General features: G+C 36.8%; 1 long non-coding RNA gene across 1 annotated transcript; it reads left to right on the top strand.

The window, feature by feature from the left end:
- The first annotated feature begins 1597 nt into the window (after positions 1-1597).
- On the top strand, positions 1598-3041 carry LOC116257053 (uncharacterized). Its single transcript, XR_004173298.2, has 2 exons — positions 1598-1870; positions 2615-3041. It is a non-coding gene; the product is annotated as an uncharacterized LOC116257053 (long non-coding RNA).
- The last annotated feature ends 17656 nt before the right edge of the window (positions 3042-20697 follow it).

Raw genomic sequence — 20697 nt, 5'->3', positions numbered from 1 at the left:
TTAACCCCAACTAGCTGTTACGGGCAGTGAAGTAAAGTTTCTTGAGGAAAAAGAAGTTTTTTAAAGGTAAAATCAACGAAAAGTTGCAAAAACAACATCTAGCAAACTAATGGACGTAATAAAACTTTGAAAACTAAAAAAGAAGCTCTTAATTTTCCTACAAATCGTTCCTTTCAAACAGAAATCATTAACAGAGGGGTGTAGTTTATAAAAAGTTAATGAACTTATGATTGTTTTAAAAAAGGAGGTGTACGAAAGTGGTGAAGCCTTTTTTTCCTCGAGCATGTGGAAACTAGAATTCATGTCTAAAATACCTCCAAAAATTTTTTATGCATCAAATATTTTCATTGCTCCTCATTTTGCGATTCATTAATTGATAATCCCATTTTGTGAGGAGGCTGAATTATAGTTTCAGACATGAGTTGAAATATCATTTTTCAAAATCTTATAAAGGATGACTGATTAAAAAAAAAATTACATGTATTTTTCAAAATCTTTCTGGTCCCACCTTGGCGCGCCCCTGTGCTGCATCGTTCTTAGTTGTCCAATCCATTACGCAAGCTTCATCTACGTAAGGCAGCTGATGTTTTCTACCTCGCAGACGATGTACCTGGTCCACTCGCACTGTAACAACATTAATGGGGTGGAGTTGTTCATGTATGGTTCCAATTTAGATCACATATCCGACCCAAACGTTTCATAAGAAACCACACATAAAAAAAAATGATAACTAGAAAGTCCGATCGAATTCAATTTTAAGGAATGGTATCTCTTTTTTTTTTTCTATTTGTGTAAGTCTGCAATGAAACACCATCAATGCATGTTTTTATTTGAAAATGAGGACTTTTCATAACATATAGTCCTCCTCCTAATACCCTTTTCGAAGTCCATTCTTCTTGGTTTTAAAAAAGCCAAAACAAATAGAAAAAAAAAAAACAGCCCGTGTTAGAACACCTGAATAACATTGAAACAAGGAACCAATAAAGGTTGAGAGGTTTGAAAACAAGTTTCTTCTTGCTCGAAAAACGATCGCTCACATTCATAAAACCATTGCAGAACTCATATCCTTGCGTTTCACATAGCCCACAATCTGCAAGTTCTATGAGACCACACCCTTGTCAGGCATTTCAGCAAACAAGTTAAGTGCAATATTCTATCAGTTCCCCAAATCTCGGTGTAGGTAGCAATAGCAGGATTCAAACTTCAAAGACATTGCAGAAAAGGAATTTATCAAAGACATATATATATATATAGCGAGAGAGCGAGAGAGAGAGAAGAAAAATAATGAGTACCGGTGACGCTGGCTGGCTACTTCTGGCGAGTAGCCTTGGAGATAGAGGAGGGAGAAAAAAGGGATAAGGGGACGTGTCTGGTTATACTCAACACACGGTATTGGTGCACCAAAATTTGGTTCACACAGAAGAAAAAACTTTTTGGAAACACAAAAATGAGAAATGAAAAAGAGGTGAAGGTAAAATGACAAACAGCCTTCAATTTCAGAGCCATTAAAGGGTGACAGAGCCATCAAAGGGTGAAGGTAAAAGAGAGGGCATATATAAGTAATTTGGGTGTTTCCAGTAACATCAATGGGGCCGGTTATTATGCATCCAGTCCCTTGCTGTCCATATCGGACAAAAACTTTTGAAAAGAAATCTGATCAGATTCAGATTTAACTGCTTCGTCTTGGTTGAGTCCCATGCCATCCCTATAAATAGAGAGTCGAGGGATGCCATTCTGCACCCATCCACTCTTCCTCCAGCAATTGTGAAGCAATTTGTATTCACAATGAAGCAAGCTTCCTTCTCCGTCCTCTTTCTTGCCGCTCTCTTGCTGCTCTCTGTAGCTTCGGCAGATGTGGTAGAAAAACAAAGTATGTTTCCTTTTTTAGTCTTCTTTTTCTTCTCTCCTCTCTCCACACCAAAAGCAAAAGAAAAAGTAGATTAGATCACGTCAAGCAGCTGGTTGGCGTCGAACTGCCCACTGCATGCATGGTAGAGTTGCTTGATGAGACGCCGACAAGAACAAATTTTTGGTTGTTGTTAAAGTAGTGGTGATCTGATCAATACCTCTTCTCCAGATTTCTCTATCTCTCTAATGCAAACCACACATGCACATGCACATGAGCACGAAGATCGGTATGCACAATGATACATGTATGCTTGTTAGAGTTTTCTGCTTGTATCAGACTTATCTTGCTTAGCTATACTCTCTCCTGAGGCTAATTTTCTTGAAGAACCAAAAAAATAGACCTGCTGCCATCTTAGTAACATGCGCAGATCTACCTTGGGTGGTTTGGTAAAAACTGGCTTTGGGAGGATAACCTATGGTGGTAGTTTGTTTAGTTGCTAATACGTAAACCACCTTTTTGACAAGTGAAACCAATGTTTCTGAAAAATCTGTTTCCAAACCGCCCAAGAAAGCTAAAAAACAAAGAATGTTTTGGAGGCAAAATTCCATGCATCCAAACACTTCGATAGTCGTATTAACCGGACCACTTACTCGAGTTACTTATGATGCACCCAGTCCACAGTATTGTGCCATTTGTGCATCTAGGCATGCATGAGATTTATTGATTGGCTGACCACTTTCTTGATCATTATGGCTACGGATGCAGACGAAAAGCAAGCGACAGGCGATCTTCTTTGTGGAGTCAGTTGCCACAATGGTCGATGCTGCGGATATGGTGAGAGCTGCTGCTCCGGCACTGGATGCTGCCGATCAGGTCAGAGATGCTGCGGCCATCTTCTTTGCTGCAATGTTGAGGAGTATACTGCGTTCGTGAATGCTCACGCTGTCCCTAGCAGGATAGCATCCATTGCAAACTGAAACCTTCTCATTTCTAATCTGTTATCGTCTTCATCATGATGATAGCAGTACTTATGGTGCATCTAAATAATAAAAGGAGCATGCTTATTGTCAGATAGGACAGCTAGCATGCAGGGTGCGCCTTTCCTAGTCCTTGTTGTTGTTAGCAACAAGCAGTATTTGCGTCTATCGTGTTTCCTTGCGCTATGAAATAAAATATGTTCTATGTTTGATTACTTCAGTTGCCTTTCTTTTATGACACACACGCGTGCATAGACACATACATCAACACACACAAAGATATATATAGATATATATATAAACACATGTGTTTCCTTTCTTTTCTCTCTTTCAATCTCTTTTGCCTTTCTTTTATCACACACACACACGTGCATAGACACATGCATCAACACACACACACAAAGATATATATATATGTATATATATACATGTGTTTCCCCTCTTTTCTCTCTCTCTCTCTTTCCTTGAAAGGTATTTTAAAGTACTTTTGAAAAACCAATTTGCTTCTGTAACTTAATATTGATGGTTTGATCTCCTTGTAATGGGCGGCCCAAATAATTCCGATCAAGTCTAATATATAGCCAAATATGCCATGGATAACTGCAAGATGGCAACAAAAATTAAAAACCTGTGGGTGAAAAGTACCCTTATACCCGACGTACTATAATGACAAAGTTGGCCCCTAGCAGTCAGCAAGGAATTAGGACCCCACAGTTCTTTCTCAATGAATTTTTGACCTTCTTTTTTTTGCAAATATTCTGTCACTAAAACCAATAAGGCATAGTACATTACAACAAGTCCAACTTTTCACTTTCAATATAATTTTAAGGGAGAAAAGTTGTCCATCCGCCGTGGCTTTAAGTTATCGTCTCCTTATAGCTAGCATGGTCATGTCTTTGATATAAAAGTTGTCATCTCGGGTATAGTTTCACGAATACACATAAAAATTGGATGAAGAAAGTTAAAACAAGTGTTTTATAAATCTACTACGATTTTAGAGTAAATCCTTATTTTTGATGTATATACACGAAAAGCTGACACTGTTCCTACTGCCAACCGGCCCTTTAAATGAGGTTTGGTTGTAGAAACAAGTGTCCTTGGAACAGATGTAATTGAAGCAGCTGTTTCAAGTGCAGTTTCAAGTGCAAGGAGTTCTTGTCCATATGAATCAGTAACATTTGTTTGCTTGGATAGCATGTTCAACTTGTATGTGTGTTCAAATAATTGGATAGACAAATTTAAAATATGTTTTTGATTTGTTCTATTCATCTCTCTCTCTCTCTCTCTCTGTGTGTGTGCACGTACAAACTATTTAAAATTTATATGTAATAAAATAAAACCCATGATAAAATAATCAAAAAAACACTCTTTTTCTCTCCTTCCTGGAAAGGAATTTTAGAGTAGTTTTGAAAAAAGAGCTTGCTCCAATTAATTAATCTTCATGGTTTGATCTCTTTGTAACTAATGGCCCAAATAATTCCGATCCAAGTCTAATATATAGCCAAATATGTCATGGATAGCTGCAAGATGGTGAAAAAATAAAAAATGTTCGGTGAAAGTACCCTGATACCCGACATCACTATAATGACCCAGATGGCCCGCAAAGACCAACAGTTGCTGATAGGTGGCTAAAAACCAGCTAGACAGACATCATTTATCTAGGACAGTATTTGTCCAAGAAATGGCTAAATAGAAAAACAGATTACCCACCAGTAATATTAATTGAGGGACAGGAAAGGAAAGGAAGGAATTATTGACCATTCAAATAATCCAATTTTCACTTTGAATATAATTTTAAGGGCAAAAAATTGTTCGTCCGCCAAACTCTTTCGGCTCCAAGCTATCGCCTTCTCACAGCATGGTCATGTCCATTTGATATAAAAGTTGTCAACTTTGTTCACGTCACCTCACAATATGTAGAAAAAAAGTGATAGGCTGAAGTAAAGGTAACATGCCCTCCGCATTAATGTGCTTTGGGAACCACACAAGGACATGCAATCATAAAAATCATTCTCAAAAACATACTAATGTCCAGGCTTTTGGGTTGGATCCAGCTTCAAAAGAGGACCCGAACCGATTCAACTTGATGGTGGACACTTTCCTCGCAAGAAAGGACTGAGTAACTCTTGGTAGATATGTAAAAAGAAAGGAGAGCAACCCTTGTGGCTTCTTCTCCGCCTGAGGGGACATGGGTGGTCGCTATGGAAAGAAGAACGACAAAAATAATGAGAGGGACCGCTGATGCCAGCGGTCCATGTAGGTTAAAGGAGGAGCACATATCAGTGGACACCAGAGCTTCGGCGCTGGTGATCGATTGTTCACTTCTAAACTTACAGCTATTCATCAGATATACTTGTGGAAGCGTTCTGCTAGTTCTTGACGCAAGCTTCATCCCACGTAATGAAGCTGACATCCACCAAACAGTAACAGATGGTCAGATGATGCGTCTTGTTTCAGATGGAGACCAGCGTCACAGTCATTCTGTAACATCACTGGGGTGGGGTGGTCACGTGTTCCAGTGCATATGCATATGACAAAAACTCTGCAAAAGAAATGAGACAAGAAAAAAAAACTTTGATATTTAATTAGGAAATTCAAGGAACGAGATTCAATTTAAGTTTCTCCTATCAGATTCAGATTTGGATCATAATAGTTCTAAATATCTCATATCCAATGTCTATATATTTTAAAAGTTGTATGTATGCAGTTTATATTTGGTTTACAAGTCAAGATTGGGATTCATATGTGAATCTAACAATCAGATTTGGATTGGATTGTTATTGTGAATAGAATTGCCAAATGGCCCCAAGGAGATACTATATGTGTTTCATGCAACAGTAACGGATATTGAGGTAGACTTCTAAACAAAAAAAAAAAACTGGACATCGGTGAAAGGTAATGACGTTCGGCTGTAATTGTCTGTTATTGACGTGCAGAACAGGACGTCAGTGAAAAAAGCCTTCAGCTACGGCCCCCTTCCTTTGTTTTGTTTTTTTTTTTTTTGACTTTTTGTCTTTCTGCATTCCCCAAAATTATGAATGTTGTCTTCATCAAATGGCGCTACAGTTGTAACTCTTTTCTACAGACATAGGTATCTGCTTTGCAGGATTCTGCAAGCAAACATTTTTTTCTATAATCAAGGACACTTGTTTTATTGATTATGAGATCTCCTTGTATTTTCTGTAAATTGAAACCTGAGATCTCGATATAAACCATAAAGAGGTGAAGTTCACTCTAAGATGGTTGTCTCACGAGCCTTAATTTCAAAGCCATCATTTTGGTTCAGGCGACCCTTTAGGCCGCCTCTTTCCAAAATTGAACTTGGAATATGGACGATTGCTTTGATACCAAATATTGGGAACTCAACTTGTTTATGCTATTGATGTTTTGGTTGTACTTATACATACTTAAAAAACAATGGTGTTATGTAAATAAACCAATGTCAGGAGGGTTACCACTCACATAGTGTTGTGGATTCTTGACAAGACAAGCTAAATAATGGTTGTCGTCATGTTATTAGGGATGTCAACAGATCAGATTTCGATCGGATATATCCTTAATCATATCTACTTTTTTGGATATTCACATGTTTGGATTCTTTTTCGGATTCGAATTCAAATAAATAAAAGTCATATCCGAATCCGAATCTGAAAACCAATTTTACAATCCGAAACCGATCAGAATCTGATTTTTTTATTTATATCCGAATCTAAATCTGACTTTTGAACCAGATTTTGCCAATTTATCTAATCTGAATCCGATCCAGTTTCTTAATCGGATGTTAAATTTTTTTTCTATATCCAATTTTTTTGGATCGGATCAGTCAGATATCTTATTCAAATCAAGCATTTTGACATCCCTAATGCTAACAAATAATTAATATTTTATGCATTCAGGCATACATTTTTGATGACTGTGTTGCGAGTACTTGTTAACGTGAAATACTTTATTTTCCATGTGCATAATCGATATTAACATCCATATTACATCTCATGTTTTCATGTCTTAGCAATGTAAGTTAAATCTTATATTGCTAATCATATATACTGGAATAACCTAAAGGTTGACATTGTATTGGGAACTTCTGAAAGTTCTCATCCCCATTTTACTAAATAATGATAAAGTTGTTGCATGGGGCGATGATATGATACCCAACCGGTCTCTCAATCATGAGGTGTTTTAAAGACTTCATACTCTACTTTTTAGGAAAGATCCAATTGATGGTTTAATTTAACTTGCTATTTAGTATTGATAGTTTCATTGGGCGATGATATGATACCTAACCGGTCTCTGAATCATGAGGTGTTTTAAAGACTTCCATACTCTCTACTTTTTAGGAAAGATCGAATTGATGGTTTAAATTAACTTGCTATTTAGTATTGATAGTTTAGAGTTAATAACAAACCTAATGATTTGATGGTTTAATTTAACATGTTACCTAGTATTGATAGTTTAGATTTGATAATAAAACCTAATGATTTGATGGTTTATTTTAACTTGCTATTTAGTATTGATAGTTTTAGAGTTAATAACAAAACCTAATGATTTTATAAATTAAAGGTTTGGAAAGTTATTCTCGTACGTTATGGTTTAATTTGAAATTATTTTGAATTTTTGAAAAAAAAGACCTAAAAACAATTAAGCTACAGAGTCAAGGGAGCAGAGGCCGCAACCCCTTAGTTTTAAAAAAATTAAAATTTACCATATAAAATTTACCAAAATACTTGGCAACCAATGAAATTATACAATGATTCTTGCTACCAAAGAAGTCTTATTGTTGCCCCTACAGAAGGAAATGCTTGGCCTTTAATTGGGGCATGTAGATTGTTCTGGTAAAACTGTGACGGATGAAAAGGAATTAAGCAAACTAAAAGTGATTACGATAAACATAATATCGGTTTTAGAAGCACTTGGAAACCCTCACCCTCAATGCACGCTTTCCAAAGGCGGCGAGTCATGCTCGCTTTTATTATTCACAAGCAGTCTGAGGACTATCATCATAGTGATAATAGAAGAGCGATAAAGGGCGTGTCAGTTGGGAGGGAGTACATGACCTTGAGCTTTCACGAACTCAGCATTACTCCAACGCAGAGCAGCAGTACAAATTCGGCAGCCCAAGGCGCAACCATAATTAAGGAAGCTGCAGCGAGAAGAAAATCCACCAGCCTCATGTCGCGCGTCGTTTTCATCTGCCTCCATATCCATAATCAGGAAAAACGCACAGACTGCATTTTGAAATGCAGACATGGCAGTCCATATATAATAAAAGATACCAACAAGCTTGATAATAAATACCAATGAGCATGGTAAAAGGCGCGATGATGCAGAGGGGGAGAAAATCCGTCTCTCCCCGCTTCCCTTGCCGTCTCTCCCCGCTTCCCTTGCCTTCGTGCAATAAATACCATTTGTAGTCCTGCCCACCTCTTAAGTGTGACTAAGACTATCAACGTAAAGGTAAAGAGATTTTATGGGGCAGGTGTAGGCCACCTGCCTATATGTGTTTCTGCTGCTGCCTACCACCATTGACCTGGTTCTGGTGTGGGTACTACACTTTGGTTCCAGCTCCTCACAATAAAAGTCTTTGATGGCTAGCTTGGACAATGGAACACACCAGTCGTAGCTGGTGGACCAAACTGCAAATCGATTGAAGAAGAGAGAGAGAGAGAGAGAGAGAGAAACAAAGGGAAATACACTATATGTGGTTTGGCCAAAAGAGCCACCATCCATGGCACCTTCACTAGGTAAGAACTTAATTCGATTAGTGAGGCGTAATTAAGTTATGTTAGAATTCTCCAGCTTTACACGAAATTTTTACTTGCTTATTGAAAGCTGTTTACATTCCTTATCTCTTCTATTACTTAATCTATTTTGATTTCCCTTGCCTGTGCTTGATACATATCATAACAGCTTGACCTTTTGTATGCTTTGTATGCCTTAGATTATTGTCATTCACAGCTTGCCTAATTAGGTTTTAGTTGCCTAGTAGATGCATGCATAGGTAGAACCAAGATTTTTTTTAGGATAAACTTATCCGGGTATGGCCAAACTAAACTCGAATCTAAAAAATACATTACACAATTAACAATTTTTAATTTTTGTAATGTATATATATATTTTTTTAATTAGTTAGGGCCGGGCCACGGCCTAAGCAAGTCCCCCCTTCCCTCCGCCCCTAGATCCATTCTCAGCTTGCTTAAGTAGTTAGTTATTGGCTTTGTAAACGAGAATGTATCTCACATACAGCAGGGGCATCACATACAGTAGGGGCATGCCCCATTTTAATACCATTTCGAACTGAAGAATGGTAGACATGGTATATGTATTAGAAGATCAAAATACTTAAGTTCTACAGGTTAATTGCACTGAGCCCAAGGTCCAAGCCAGAAATTTCCTGCAGCACAAAACCGTGAAAAGAATCAGCCGATGCTAATAAATACATAAATAAGAAAATTGGGCTGTAAGAAATGAGTAATATGCAAATAAATATCTTTTCCCACTGATGGGTGGCCAAAAACTTACTCGACAAACATACATTATCTATCTAGAACAGTATTTGTTCATTCAGCACCTAATAAACATGGCCAAATAGAAACACAGACTGCCCATGAGCAATATTAATTTTAGAAAATGAAAGGAAAGGGAGCAAATAATTAGGATGCCACGGATTTTTAACCAATATTACTTCCAAATATTTTGTCACTAAAACCAACATAAAACCCACTACATACAACAACTCTAACTTTTCACGTTGAATATAATTTTAAGGGAAAAAAGTTGTATGTCCGCCAAATTCTTTTTCGCCTGTACATATAAAAAGACGTTTATTTGATATTAAAGTTGTCATCTTGGGTATTGTTTCCCCTGTACATATAAAAATTGGATATGCAAAGAACGTTGAACCTCGGCTCTTTATCTTTTACAGCTTTCAGTATATATTTGTGCACTTGCTTTCTTGCACAATATTTGGTGTTTGGTGAGCCTTCATTAACAAACAGTGGTAACAGAACGTGTGCATCTTGCTCACAACAACATAGGTGCTCACAACTTTGATAGTTTGACACGACTGAAGAAATAACTTAACTGTATTTAAGGTTCTCATGATATTTTCCGTTTTAGAATGCTAAAAGAGATAATGGTCAATACATTATTTTTGAGGCACCCATGTGAACAGATACGATCGTGGTGGATGGCTGTTAGAAAAAAAAAAAAGAAAAGAACAAAAATTCTGAACTAATATTAGATAATGAAAAGTTTGTCTTCCAACTTTCCATTACAACATTAGAGAGAGAGAGAGAGAGAGAGAGAGAGAGAGAGAGAGAGAGAACAAATAATGCAATCGGTGGTGCTGGTGGTCGATTACTCACTTCTACGAAGCTTACTGCTATTTGTAACGTAGGGAAACGCAACATCAACATAAATGCGGAAGGGTTTGAATTGGAGTGTTTCCTGTAACATCAATGGGGTGGGGTAGGATCGCGCTGTACTGCATATCTGACATAAACCTTTCAAAATAAGAGATAAAAAGTTTGATATTTAATTATGAAACCCAAACGAATTCAAATTTCAAGGAATGACATCTGATCATATAGGAAGAGAGAGAGAGTATGCGTGAGCCGCCTTAGTGGAAAACAGAGCGCCATGGGGAAGGCTAATGATGGTGAGGTCTTTTTTATGAGGGAAATGGGTGGTGGCTAGTGATACAAGAGAGAAACGGACAGAAAACTTAATTAATGAGAAGGACCGCTGCTGCCAGTGGCACATTCTATATATATATATATATATATCTGCCAAAAAACCCACACAAGACAAACTTCCTCCATTCTCATCCATATCAATAGCGAGGAGACTGTGATAACTGGCAATTTTAGCGTTTTGCCCAATGGGGTGATTCCTTGAAGAGCTTTGAAACCACAAAAGGACTCTCAGTGAACGGTACACTACACCATCCTGAGTGCCGAGTGATCAGAGATAGTGCGAGGGAACACTTCCAACTTAAAGTATGCACCCCATTTATGTTAGGAACTAGGCCCTCTCCCTTTCTCTCTCATTCACTACATCAAAAGCAGATGAAGGAGAAGAATAAAAAAACACACAAGATTTTTAGGTGGATTTTTAGGTGGTTCGGAGATCAAGGTTCTCCGATGTCTAGGGCAGCAATTTTAAATTTCTAGGAGATCATTCCGGCAACAGTGAGCGTCATCAGGTGATGAATTATATATATAGTAACCTCCAAAGTGGTTCCTTGCCATTTAAGAAGAATATTTAAGAAGTTAATTTGCTAATAAACTAATAAGCCAAAAATGGTTAAATAAAAATTAAGAAAGAGACTAATAAATTAAGTTGGTTTACAAGTTGTTATAATGCTTAATTTGCAAATAAGTAAGGTTGGGGTGATTAGATTCTATCTTAAACTATTTATTTTGAGCTTGACTAAACAATATTATACTTCACGGGAAACATGAATGAAGTGACATAGAGAAAGAGAGACTTGCCAAAAATATGAATAAAATATAAATCTAAATCTAAATTGGAGATAAGGAGAGACAAGAAAAAAACCGATGAATTTTTCATATTATTTTAACTTGTAAAACTTGTCCTTCTACATAGAAGTTGCCCGTCAAAATGCATTTACAAGATGACACCATGAAAATTCCTTAGTTACTTTATTATTCCTGTTTTAAAAGGATTCATCATAAAAAATTTTACATGATACCATATTGTGAATGCATACTCATATGTAATTGTCTGTAAAATAGAGGTCGTGGATGTTACTGTAATCTCTCTTGAATATGTCATGAAATATCATTGAATTAGGACTCAATGGTTTTTCATCGCATACTTAAGAGAGATTACACCAAGATCCACAACCTTTTCTTGCACAGGCAATTACATGTGAGAATGCATTCACAAGATGGTGCTGTAAAAATTCTTTAGTTCCTTTGTTGTACCTTTTTTCAGATGGTACCTCTTAAAAAAATTTCACGGTGTCATCTTGTGAATGCATTCTCACTACTAATTGTTTGTGGAGAAAGAAGTCATGGATGTTGCTGTAATCTCTCTTGAGTATGGGATGAAAAGCCATTCACTTGGGACTCAATGGTTTTTCATCGCACACTCATGAGGGATAACAATAAGATCCGCAACCTCTTTTTCGGCATAGAGAATTACTATGGGAATGCATTTACAATACGAAATCATGAATTCTTTCTTTATGAGGTTCCCTTGAAAAAATGGATCAGAAAGCAACTAAAGAGTGGCGTATTATATTTTTGTCAAGAAAAAAAAAGTTTTTCTTAGCTGCCATTCTTTATTTTAACAAAAGTTGTGAATTTTTCTACCTTCTCTTTAAATAACATCCTAGTTAGATGTATCTTGCTATGCATTAGTTGGCTTGTGCAGCATCTCTTCATGGCTTTCCATTTCGAATTAAGTACTACTAGTACGGCAGATTTACCAGCGAACTGTTGAAGGCTGCATACATTATAATATAATAATCAAATAACCATAACATTCATGACCAAAGAACCCATCCCTTTAAGATTTGCTAGCCTGCCATACACATTGTTTATGTAAACACTGACTTACCGGATGCAAAAGTCCTGATAACAATTCTGATATTAGTGCTTAAATGGTACAAGTAATTTATTGCCAATTTCAATTAGTAAACGTGTGCATCTACCATATTTTACCTTGGTAGCAAATTTTTTGTGGCGGCGAGGATGGCGGTGGCCGGGGTGGTGGCGGTGGTGGTGGTACTCACTTTTTGTGCCTGTGGTGATTAGTAATAATTTGGTTTGTGAAAAGAAGGGGGAGAGCTGTTCCTACAAAGGAGGGAAATAAGGACAGCACGTCTGACGGGTTTGAGGATGACAAATAGTTTTCGTCTGTGTGTTCTTTGACATGTAGGTTGGAGATCCTTAAGTCCATGCTTTCAGAAAGATATATACGGAGAGAGAGAGAGAGAGAGTTGTACTATTGTGTGGTTGTTTGGCTAGATAGCTCTCAAAGCAAAGAGATGTCATCCGTTTTTGGCTTATTTTTTAATTAAAATAGTACTAATCTAAATTCTCTAGTTTCAAGTATGATTTTGAAAGCATCTTTTTATAAATAATAAATATGTCTTTATTGGTGACATTTTCATCTGTATATTGCGTTGGTTATACCAACGGTTTTGCCCATCCATCACAATATCAAACTTTTGGTGACGGACAATGCCGTCAAAGTGAGTCTGGTTTTTGTCTTTGATTTAAGTGGTTTGGTATTTACCAACTTTCCTTTCTCTCTCTCTCTCTCTCTCTCTATATATATATATATATATTGAGGATAGAGAGAATAGTATCCTTCTTCAATGTTTTATAATAAAATTAATCATCTTGAAGTACTTGTCAGTAGCAATTTTGGGGGTGAAATCCAATGACAACATGGCCGATCAATAAGTGAGGAGGCCCTAGGGTTCAGTGGCGGGGAGATAAGTTGAAGGAAATATATGTGGTAACCAATTGCTGGGGACTAAATAATTGCCGGGGACTAAATAATTGCCATGGTCTTGTGGGCCATGAAAGCTCTACATGCATGCATTCACAGAGTTGTGATATATATGTCAGATTTTGTGGAATGATGCTATCAAAATTGTCTACTTCCCACCATGCATGGATTTCTAAAGAAAGGCGGGTAGCCTTTATTCAATTGGTGGTAATGGCCAAGGGTAGAGGCCTGCAAATCTCGACTCAAGGATCTCGCAATTATTCCTACAAATCTTAGCGCAGTTGTCAAAATTTCGTACAAGTAATGGTTTGAGGGCCTGTTTGCATGTTTGCAAAAGGAAGAAAAATACATAGACAAAAGATTAATTAACAAGAAGCTATGGGAATTGGGATAGTAAAAAGTAATTAAGGCTATAGATCTAGAGTTAAAAGACGGCTAAATTTTCTCTCTTTCCAGCAAGGTAGAGCTCTTGACTCAGTCCGATCATGTTACTCCTGTAAATAGATCGTTGAGAGGACGCCATTCTGCACTCATTAGTTGGTATTCTCACGAACTAGTTGCTATCCAAAATGAAGCAAGTTTCCCTTCGTGTCCTCTTTCTTGCCCTTCTCATGCTGCTCTCCGTGGCTTTTGGGCGTATTTTGGTTGAAAAACAAGGTATGTTTCCGTTTCTAGCTGGTCTTTCGTTACTTCCTTCCAAGAGTGGACATGTCACCCAGCTGGGTGATCACGCAATACTCTTTCTGTCAGACAGGCAACTTTAACGAGAGAGTTGCTTAGCAATACGCAGCCAATTATCGATCCAGGACAGATTTAATTTGTGGTTGTTAATCTTGTAGTAGTGGTGTTTGACATGTATTTGGGTAGTCAATAATGCTGCTTGGTAGCTGAGGGAGGAGGGACCCTTGGTTCTTCGCCAGTAACTAGGCTAAAAAATATCACTCTCTTGTGCATCTGGCTAGACATGCATTCGATTAATTGGTTGGCTAAAAACTTAATTTCCTGAACATATGGCTATGGATGCAGACGAAAGGAATGCAACAGTCGACCTTCAATGTGGACTCAGTTGCCCCTATAATCGATGCTGCGCCTATGGTGAGACCTGCTGCTCGGGCTTTTCATGCTGCCAATCAGGTGCCACATGCTGCGGCTATCGTCTTTGCTGTGATCTTAAGGAGTATGGTGCATTCGTGAATGCTCACTGTGTCCCTAGCAGGCCTAGCATACTGAAACCTTCTCATCGTTGATCTGGTAACTTGTGGTATATCTAAATAATAAAGCGAGCATGATTTTTGTTTGTTAGGAGAGCATGTTTATTGTCTACTAGAACAGTATACGTGTACCAGTGTTATCTGTATCGTACGATATGCACGCATATCATATAAGTCAAAGCAACCTATACGATACGTGTTCGATACAACATACGCATGCATATTGTCGTACGATACGGGCGATACACCCTCATATCGTACCATACAAGAGAAAATATAAAATTCCTTATTTTTTAAAAGTTCAAACATTCCTCCCTCTCTCTCTTCTTGTATTTAAAGACTCTAATAGACATAGGAAGAATACATTTTGCATATTTTTATAAAAATAAACCAATGATTATCAATTTGGGAGATATCATAACTGTATGTTTGAACTTATAAAATTGTGACGTCCTAAAACTCCAAGTCTTAAACTCTAAGTCCTAATTTTATAAAATTTTCAAGTTTAAAATTGTGATAGATGTTTATTATGTTAATTTGAATATTTGATTTCTTATTTTTGAATGTGTTGTTGACAGTATACATATAAATGTTCCTTATGTATGATGATGATCTTTTTTATATTTGAATATATTTTTTATTTTTCTTGATTTTTGATTTTTTGTTCATTTTTTCAGATTTTTAGGGATTTTTGTCTATTTTTCTGATTTTTAATATTTTTTAAAATTAAAAAAATAATTTTACAATACGTTACGCTACGTTTATGATACATTACAATACAACGTACAGGTCGCCTGACCCATACGCGATACACTACAATGACTTTTGAACAGAAAACATAAAAGAAAAGCATACAAGAGGAGTTGATAGTGTTGCATAATATGTGAAAGATGGATAAAATACGATTACCGACCAGGCTCAAACATTGAGAAATGCGTGCCCGAGAGAGAGAGAGTTGAAGGAAAAAAACAGTGACGAATAATCTTCTGTAGCAGGTAATGAGGCGTCACTCTCTTTCTTTGTGTCACAACTCTCTTTCTTTGTGTCACAAAGCAAGATGATGTGTTGATTCCGGTCTTATTCCCTTTCTAAGAAGGGATAAAAAAGAAAAATTAAAAATTAAAGAACATCCATCTTTTTGTTTTTCTACTAACTATTGATCTCTATAAAATCAGTTATATATATATATATATATATATATATATAGAAAGAGAAAGAGAGAGATAGACCACCACTATTAACTGAAAACAAAATATTTTATTATCAAAAAATTATTTACATAATAAAAATGAAAAATTGACACATTGTCATTAACAGTTTTAATTTTATCATTGAATATTATTTCGAAATATTCTGTGGTGCCAATTCCATTGCCAGCAGCCTCATATGTCTTCACAAACTTTCCATAATGTTTCAACGTGAAGCATGAAAAGAAAAGAGACTTACCATAATCCCAGGGTGAACTTCTGTAGCTACCATAAACAGCACCTACAGCCCTATTGATTATGGCCATGAAAGCAAGATACCCAACTTAAACAATGAGCTGCAAATTTTATCAATAGAAAAATTATCACACAAAGAGTTTTTCCATTAGTAGAAACATGTTTAATAAGATTACATGCAAAAAAAGAAAAAAATCCAAAACAAAATATTGAACAAAAATAAGAAAACAAAGCTTCAATATGTAATAGAACGAACCACAAAGTTAAACCATAAGCAGCACCAGCTGAAAGTTTCCCTCACACATACAAATTCATGTAAGGAAAGGGATGGTAGTAGGCATGGCTCTGGCTTATAGAGGCGATTTTTTCTTTCCCAAGAGATTAGCTAATTATTTTACAGTCTTGATGAAAGCAAAACCAACACATCCCCACCAAAAGTTTGAAATGGAGAAATAATGGCTTGAGAGGCATTACTGAGCCGAATGTTATGTCTTTTAATTTGCTTGGAGAGAGCTTTCGCGCGTGTCTGTACGTGGTCTGGAGTTTAGCCATCTCCATTCATGGAGGCCTGCTAATTTTAATTAATTGCATCATAATGAAGTCTTTATATATATATATATATATATATATATATATATATATATATATATATATATATATATATAATATATATATATATATATATATATATATATAGAGAGAGAGAGAGAGAGAGAGAGAGAGTAAATGACCCATTACGGTCCCACTGGATCATTTACTGTCGAGCGTCGACCGGAAACTTGATCCAACAGTGATGACCCTCCCAATATTTTAGTTCTTGAAGTCCGATCTATGGTGGTATTCCACGCACAACCTAAGGAGTAAAATAAAAATTGAATATTAACTAGTTCCTCTCGTATGACATTATTTTGTTGGTTGGCCTTTAATGCTTTGGTTGGCTTTGACTGTTTACGTATGTAAGGGGTTTCATTTTTCCTATATCATGGGCATGGGGCGCCCTCTTTGTCAATAACACACATACCTTCAAACAACTATGACCCCACACCTCTCTCTCTCTCTCTCTCTCTCTTGGTGTTGAAATGGTCCCTGGATGAAGGGGAACCCCACATTGCCTCTTCCACCTTCAAACAACCAAGGCCCCACACTGACTTCTCCTTTTCTGCAAGAAAAGGAAAGGTGTGCTATGATGAATATGGACAAAAATAAAAAGTTGTGGATATCCTTCAAAATATTGTCATTTTGTTCTTCAAGTCATATTATGTCCAAGATTATGAAGTTAAATAGTGCTTTCACATATACACTTCCTCTTATGCTCCAATTGTTACTCAATTGATCACAATAACATTTTATTATAAGTATGGAACCAAGTTGCAGCTCCATGGGGTCTAATCCGGCATGGAAGCTAAATTTCTCTGCAACGACAGACACAAATTATGAATTGGAATATAAAGAGAATGAGGAGGATTTATTGTTTATTTATGCAAGACGATGAAGACATGATGGACGAAAGATGTGTTAAAGGATAACGTGTTGGATGAAGAGGTGCCGAAATATAATGATGCGTTAGAAGGTGAAAATAACTATCCCTTGTTGCTCTATGACATCCTTCATGGTTATAATCGAGATCATGTTGCTCTATGCTGGGTGAGAAGACATTAAATTTCACTACGTTGAAAATGCACTACAAAAATTTATGGCCAAGTTGGCGAGTCAATTCTCAGACCCACCGATCCCAGCCATCTATTGTTCCAAGTCTATAAAAATTTATGGCCAAGTTGACGAGTCAATTCTCAGGCCCATGACCCCAGACATCTATTGATCTAAGTCTGATTCTCAGATTTGCCACTGTGACTTTAATTTTCTGTGGAAACTATTTTAAACAAAATATAAGCATCCTATTGTGCTCATAAACATAAATTTAGTTTTATTTTTGTAAAAAAACTGAGGTTTCTACTTTCACAATTTTGATGCTATAACTCACAGCGGAAGTGTGGTTGGCCCATAACTCATAGGTCCTAGGATCGAAACCAACAATGATACCAAACTGTAATGGCCCTAATATTTGAGGCCTTTTTTCAAAAATCTAAAATAAGTTCAAATTTAAAAAAACTAATGCAGAAACAACTTTTTAACCTTCAATTTCTAAAATCAAGTTCAAGTCCATTTACAATAAAATATTTATTTTTATAACATATAGATCTAAATCCAAATTCATTAATTTGCGAAGCATAAAATATTCATTTTCAAAATAAGTTGGATATAAGTAATATGTTTGCAACAACTAATACGGGTCAACTATAAACAAGTTAAATCCTTATCTAAATATATTTTCAGCAAGACCAAAACATCTATTTAAAAACCAAGCAAATGCGAAACAAGTTAAATCCTTATCTAAGTATATGTTCTGGTATTTCTCACTCTCCATTTTTCTCCTCCTCTACCATTCTTTTTATTGGTGTCTACCTGCCAAATGAGGGTTCTCTTACCTTCTACAGACATATGCGAAACAAATGGCGGAAAAAAAGAACGTAGTGTTCTATTTTTAAGGTCATCAAATAGTGGATAAGGAACATCATTGTCTATGAAGACATGGCAGAAGTGTAATGGACATGACGTCTTGTCTGTCCTGCCCCAATGGACAGCAATCAAATGACCTTTTAGGGTTTCTAAGCTATTGCAACATCCTGAATAAAATGCAGCAGGCACCTCCGGCTGCCAGCAAGGCCGCCGGCGGCATGGTGCCAAAAGATGCCTGAATGTATCCTCTATGTGTTCTTATATATATATATATATATATATATATATATATATATATATATATATATATATATATATATATATCTTATTCTCAGTTTTTGCCTTGCCAACCCAAGGGTTTCACTATATGACCAGTGATCCCAGTCAGCAAGGGGGCTCTTTCCATACTCATTCATTTGATACTATCTAAAGTTTATTTTCCGTCTGTTTCAGGTCTGGAAATGGCATACCCGGAACAACTTTAACGAAGAATATTAAACAAGCACACAACATAATAAATCAACACAACCAAGGAGGACCTCAAATTTCATTTCCATCTACCAGGTGGATACCAACGTCATGAGAATCATGTACAAGATAGATTATGTTTGCAGGTTTCTGAATGCATGTTTAATTCTTGAGAGGATTTGTGTGTGAATAGCAAATGCATATACAGTGGCATCATGTAGACATATCATATTTTATGTATGACATAGATAAATGTGCATGAATCTTTCTAACATAAAGAAATGGTGTTTGTAATGCATATGGGCATAATAGATACCATGTATGATACATCATAATAATATCACTTTTGGCATGCAGGAATTGATGCATGTCTATTTCATGAGCAGGGTGACATGTTCACTCTTTGTTTTGGAGGAAGTAACGAAAGTCCAGCTAGAAACCGAAACATACCCTGTTTTTCAACCTCACTACCTGCAAAAGCCACAGAGAACAGGAAGGGAAGGCCAAGAAAGAGGACGGGAAGTGAAACTTGCTTCATTGTGGATAGCAACTGGTTCGTGTGAATACCAACTAATGGAGGATGACTGGAAGAGTGCAGAATGTCATCCTCTCAACGATCTATTTATAGGAGTGAGATGATCGCGTCCTCTTTCTTGCCCTTCTCTTGCTGCTCTCTGTGACTTTTGCACGTTCTGTGGTTGAAAAACAAGGTATGTTTCTGTTTCTAGCTGGTCTTTCGTTATTTCCCTCCAAAACGAAGAATGGACATGTCACCCTGCTGGGTGATCACGCAATACTCTTTCTGTCAAACAGGCAACTTCACGAGACAGTTGCTTAGTAAGATGCAGCCAACGATCGATCCAGGACAGATTTAATTTGTGGTTGTTAATCTTGTAGTAGTGGTGTTTGACATGCATTTGGGTTGTCATTGTTGTAGTTTCTTCGCCAGTAACTAGGCTAAAAAATATCAATCGATCCAAAAAGACTAGTAGTCTACTAACCAGACCACCTGCTTGGCAGCTTGAGTCACTCAATGTGACCTATACATGTGCAACCTTCTGCCATTTGCGCATCTAGCTAGACATGCATTCGACTAATTGATTGGCAAAACACTTAATTTCCTGAACATTATGGCTATGGATGCAGACGAAAAGAATGCAAGAGGCGACTATGTTTGTGGACCCGTTTGCTCCTCTAAAAGATGCTGCCTCGTTGGTTACACCTGCTGCCCGAACGACTGGTGCTGTCTATCAAGTGAAAGATGCTGCGGCTATCAACGTTGCTGCAGTCTTAATGAGTATGGTGCATTCGTGAATTCTCACGGTGTCCCTAGCATACTGAAACCTTCTCATCCCTGATCTGTTATCATGTTGGTGATGATGATAGTAGTAACTTGTGGTATATTTAAATAATAAGGTTAGCATGTCTAAATAATAAAGCAAGCATGCTTATTGTCTGCTAGGACAGCATGCAAGCAGGGTCTATACTTCCTACTTCTTGTTGCCTTCAAGAACCAGAACCACTGAAATAAATGCACCAATGTTATTGCCTATTTAAATGCATTCCATTGGCAACAGCAATTCATCATATCATTTGATTACAGAGATTTTACTTATTTGTGGGCATTCAAAATTCAGAGCAAGTTTTGAGATTTTCCTCTCTTTTGCAAGAAACCACAAGGTAGTGTTTCCAATCAGCAGGTTAACGGAAACAGCAAAAACCAAGTCCCATTCAAGGCTCCCAATTTG

This window comes from Nymphaea colorata, chromosome 7, assembly GCF_008831285.2.
Source record: "Nymphaea colorata isolate Beijing-Zhang1983 chromosome 7, ASM883128v2, whole genome shotgun sequence".
In the NCBI taxonomy this organism is placed as follows: domain Eukaryota; kingdom Viridiplantae; phylum Streptophyta; class Magnoliopsida; order Nymphaeales; family Nymphaeaceae; genus Nymphaea; species Nymphaea colorata.
Note: the sequence above shows the minus strand (reverse complement) of the source record. Positions and strands in the feature narration are given on the sequence as shown.